Genomic DNA, 5524 nt, shown 5'->3' on the forward strand with positions numbered 1-5524 from the left:
ACACTTGGACTCTTTTCTTGGAATCAAAGAGTGATGCCTTTTCTGCATTCAAAAACCTAGCAAGAAGGCTACAAAATACAAAGAACAACAACATAGGTTCTATTAGAAGTGATCATGGAGGAGAATTTCAGAATGAGAAGTTTAGCAAATTCTGTGAGAAGTTGGGAATTCTGCACAATTTCTCTGCTCCAAGAACACCACAGCAGAATGGAGTGGTAGAGAGGAAGAACAGGTCTCTTGAAGAGCTTGCAAGGACAATGCTTAGTGACCACCGCGATCCCCTACCGCGACCACCGCGCTTTTTCGCGCGCCCCTGCCGCGACCACCACGACCCTCCGCGCTGTGTGCCCTTGCCGCGACTCCCTGCCGTCACCGCGACTACGTGACGAACGACCGAGACGGACACTACCTCGCCCGTTTCAACAACCACCGCGACGCACGTCCTTTACCACCGACTCCTTGCTGCAACCGCTTGTCGTGACAGCCCATCCATTTGAGGTTAGTGTATTCTTATTTATTATCACTTATATTTTGAAAGTATTCGTTTTGAGTTTAATATTAATTGTTTATATTGAACGCATTGGTTCTGAGTCCGGAGGTGTTCGACCTTCGGCAATTTTCAGTCATTATATATTGTTTTGACATATTGAACGCACTGGTTCTGAGTCCGGAGGTGTTCGACCTTCGGCAATTTTCAGTCATTATATATTGTTTTGACATATTGAACGCATTGGTTCTGAGTCCGGAGGTGTCCGACCTTCGGCACTTTTGTTTTATTTTTTCATGATTACATATTGAAAGTATTGGTTCTTAGTTTAGCAGTTCTATGGATCGGAGTTGGATTAATACATCACGAATAAGTGATACTTACGAAAAAGGGGTGGAAGAGTTCATACAATTCGCAGAACATAATGCCGTTAGTTATAAGAATGGAGTAAGGATAAGGTGCCCTTGTATCAATTGTTTAAATGGAAGGATATTGACTGTTTCTGAAATTAGAGAACATCTTTTGTGTGATGGATTTTTGAAAAGTTATACAACATGGACGTGGCATGGTGAATTGTTAGACTTGCCAAGTGTGCACGGAGGTTCGGAGGAAGTTCATTTCTCAATGGATGATAGATTAGAAGACATGATTCGTGATGTGGGAGCAGAATCATTTGCTAATGTAGTTTTTGAAAATATGTCTAATGATGCAGAGACTCCTTTGTATTCTGGTTCAACTAACTTCACACGATTATCAGCAGTGTTAAGGTTGATGAATTTGAAGGCAATGAATGGATGGACCGACAAAAGTTTTACAGAATTGCTTCAATTGCTTAAGGACATGCTTCCAGAAGGAAATACCCTGCCCAATCGAAATTATGAGGCCAAAAAAATACTTTGTCCAATGGGTATGGAGTATAGAAAAATACATTCATGTCCTACGATTGTATTTTATACAGAAATGAGTATGAAGATTTAAGAAGATGTCCCAGGTGTGGTTTGTCACGCTATAAGGTTAAGGTTGGTCAGAATGATGAAATTGATGAATTGACAAAGGAAGGTCCTCCTGCTAAGGTTGTTTGGTATCTTCCAATAATTCCAAGGCTTAAGCGTTTGTTTGCAAATGCAGATGACGCTAAAAGCCTTAGGTGGCATGCAGATAATAGAAAATGTGATGGATTACTTCGTCATCCTGCTGATTCTTTGCAGTGGAAGAATATTGATAAAGAATTTCCTGAATTTGGAAAAGAATCAAGAAACTTAAGACTTGGATTGGCAACTGATGGAATGAATCCCTTTGGAAATTTAAGTAGTAATCATAGTTCATGGCCCGTTTTGTTAGTGATTTACAACTTACCTCCTGCGTTGTGTATGAAGCGCAAATACATGATGTTATCTATGATGATCTCTGGTCCAAAACAACCTGGAAATGACATAGATGTTTATCTTAATCCATTGATTGAAGATTTGAAGTTATTGTGGAATGAAGGGGTTGATGTGTTTGACGCGTTTAAGAATGAATCTTTCCGATTGCATGCGATGTTGTTTTGTACTATCAATGACTTCCCTGCATATGGGAACTTGTCAGGTTATAGTGTGAAAGGCCATAGAGCATGTCCAATATGTCAAGACAAGACATCTTATGAGCAGTTGAAACATGGAAGAAAAACTGTGTATCTTGGGCATCGTAGATTTCTAAAGAAATATCATCCGTATCGTCGATTGAAAAAAGCTTTTAACGGATACGAAGAACATGACATTTGTCCCACTCCCTTAAGTGGTGTTGAAATTTATGAAAAAATAAAAAATGTTAATGTGACTTTTGGAAAAATGAAGAAGAAGCAAACGGTGAGTGAAATATGGAAGAAGAGATCAATCTTTTTTGATCTTCCGTATTGGTGTAAGTTGGATGTTAGACACTGTCTAGATGTAATGCACGTAGAGAAGAATGTGTGTGACATTCTAATAGGAACACTTTTGAACATTAAAGGCAAAACAAAGGATGGTGTGAATGCACGTCTGGATTTGATTGAAATGAATATACGAGAGGAATTGGCACCGAGAGAAGTTGGTAAACGTACATACTTGCCTGCAGCGTGTTACACTTTGTCAAAGAAAGAGAAAACAAGTTTTTGTGAATGTCTTAAAGGTGTTAAGGTACCACAAGGCTACTCTTCAAATGTGAAGAGTCTTGTATCTATGAATGATTTGAAACTAATTGGCTTAAAGTCACATGATTGTCACGTTCTAATGAAACAATTATTACCAGTGGCTATTCGTGGAATCTTGCCCAAAAATGTTAGGCATACAATCACTCGACTATGTTCATTTTTCAATTCCATATGTAGTAAAGAGATTGACTCTCAGAAGTTGGATGAACTTGAAGAAGAAATAATTGTTATCTTGTGTCAACTCGAGATGTTTTTTCCTCCATCTTTTTTTGATATTATGGTACACTTGGTTGTTCATCTTGTAAGAGAAATGAGATTGTGTGGGCCAGTTTATATGCGATGGATGTATCCAGTTGAACGATACATGAAGATTTTGAAGGGATATGTGAAGAATCAATGTCGTCCAGAAGCTTCCATTATTGAAAGATACATTTCAGAAGAATCTATTGAGTTTTGTTCCGAGTACATGTCAAAAGCCAAATGTATAGGAGTTCCTGAAAAAGGTTGGCACTCTCGTAGATTCATAAGTAAATCTTCAAGAGGTGTACATGTCATAAGCAAATCTAGAGAAGAGGTTCTGCAAGCACACTTGTATATCTTGAATAACACTGATGAGGTGTTACCATACTTAGATACACACAAAGACATTGTCAAATATAAAAGTCCAAGACAATCAGAAAAATGGGTGTTAATTGAGCATAACAAAACTTTCATGTCATGGTTTAAGCAGCAAATAATGAATGATCCATCAGCATCTGAAACATTAACATGGCTTGCAAACGGTCTCAAATTATATGGGGAAACACAATATATATGGGTTTTTAGACCCTCAAATCACTCAATCAATTGGAAACAAGAAGTCGGAAACACAAACATACATCACCACTGCCTTAAAGAATGGTGGAAAACACATTTATTTTGCTCCGTACATCCATGAGTAAGTTCTTATTTATTACATAAGTTTTAATAAATTATTGAAATAAGAGAAACTAATTAACTGATTTGTTATACAGGCGTCATTGGCAATTATTGATCATATCTGTTCAAGATCATACCGTTGCATGGTTTTGCTCCTTGCATAAAAAACCTCCTGCCTATTTTAAAAACATTATAGATAGGTACGACAGTTTCATTTAACATTTATTATTACTTATATATTATATAATGTTATGTATTTTAACATGAAATCTTATTACTTTAGTGCTTACTCTGGATATAATATGTTGTGTGGGAGGAGAACTTCAAACGCACAAAACCTCACTTGGATGTACCTTAAGGTATTTAAAGTATATTTGTTTACTTAATTTAATGTGTTTCACTCATTCATTTAATACATTTATTTTCACATGCAGTCCAATAGGCAACCTCAAAATTATGAGTGCGGTTATTATATTATGCAGTGGATGTTGACTATTTTGCAAGCTGAAATTAAGAAAGGTTGGGATAAGGTAATACCTCAATACAATAAACACTTTAAAATTTGAGATTTATTATTCATGCACTAATTCAAAATATTTCAAATGTCACAGTTTTTCAACGACCAACACCCGCTAGATTTAGAAGCATTGGAGTATGTGAGAACAACATGGTCAAAGTATTTTGTAACCATGTATAACACTCTAGTATAGATAAATCATTACAATGACAAATTATTTATATATTACCAAACTTTTTTTGTATAATGTTATAATTTGTTGTATTTAATTTTTATATTTAAATTATGATTTGAAATGTTTTTATTTTCTGAAATTAAAAACTTTAAGCAGGTTATTTGAGATTTTTAAAAGGTTATTTGAGATTTTTAAATTTTTTTTTTTTATTCAAGACATATAACGACGGTTCCACTTGGAACCGTCTTTAAAAAAGCCATACTTATAACGACGGTTCCTATGGGAACCGTCTTTAAAAGTGCCTTCACTTTTTTTAAAAAAAAACGCAACCCATCTTTAACGACGGTTGTGTGAACCGTCGTTATAAGTCGGAGTTTTTAACGACGGTTATGGGAACCGTCGTGAAAAGATCATACTTTTAACGACGCCGGTAATGACGACGGTTCTAGAACCGTCATGAAATGTCGATTTTAACCGTCGTTAATTGACCTTTTTGTACTGGTCCTTTGCCTTATCTTGTGAGCAATGGTGAGCTTCAAGTGGTGGCACTCCTTCACTTATCTTGGAACAAGGCTCCAAGTGGCGTGAATAGCTTCTCCAAGTCTCAAAATCTAGCAAGCTCCATTTCTATAAGTGTTCTTCTTTCATTTCTTCAATTTTCATTCGGTAGCTTCTTAGTTTCTAGTGTTTCCTTTCATTTGTACGTTTGAAATTGTGTTTCCAGCTTTGTTTCTTTTGTTCGGTTCATTTCAGTAGCTTATCCTTACATTTCTGTTCGGTTTTCCTTTCTTGTTTTTCATCATTGTTGTTTGATTCCATTTGACAATATATGGACTTCCATATGAGCTTTGGTTTGGTGCAAAGTCTTGGTGAGTTCTTGAATTAGAACATTGATCCAATTCTAAGTAAAGTGCCATTTTATGAACAACTCAAGTTGCTCCTAAGAATGTCAAAGAATCATCTATATCTTGCTATTGGAATCATATCATGTGGTATCTAGAGTCTAGGCTTCTTTCTTGCTTAAATTTTGAGTTGTATTGCACTTTACTTTCAAGAGCTCTTTAATTCAAGTTGTTTACCATTCTGTTTTAGGATTTATTTTGAGTTTCCTTGCTGTTTTTTTTCTTTTGTTACACCAAGTGTTTGTGAAAAGGATTATGGCACTCATTGTTCATATGAGTATGGCTGCTCTTTTGGAATGGCACTCTCCTTCCTAGAGCTGACCTTAAGCTTCATTTCACTTGTTGTTATATCTTG

General features: G+C 36.1%; 1 pseudogene; it reads left to right on the forward strand.

Annotated features, from left to right (window-relative positions):
* The first annotated feature begins 826 nt into the window (after positions 1 to 826).
* LOC137833039 (uncharacterized) lies at positions 827 to 4017 on the forward strand (annotated as a pseudogene).
* The last annotated feature ends 1507 nt before the right edge of the window (positions 4018 to 5524 follow it).

The sequence above is a fragment of the Phaseolus vulgaris genome, chromosome 4 (genome assembly GCF_051622355.1).
Source record: "Phaseolus vulgaris cultivar YP4 chromosome 4, ASM5162235v1, whole genome shotgun sequence".
NCBI lineage: Eukaryota > Viridiplantae > Streptophyta > Magnoliopsida > Fabales > Fabaceae > Phaseolus > Phaseolus vulgaris.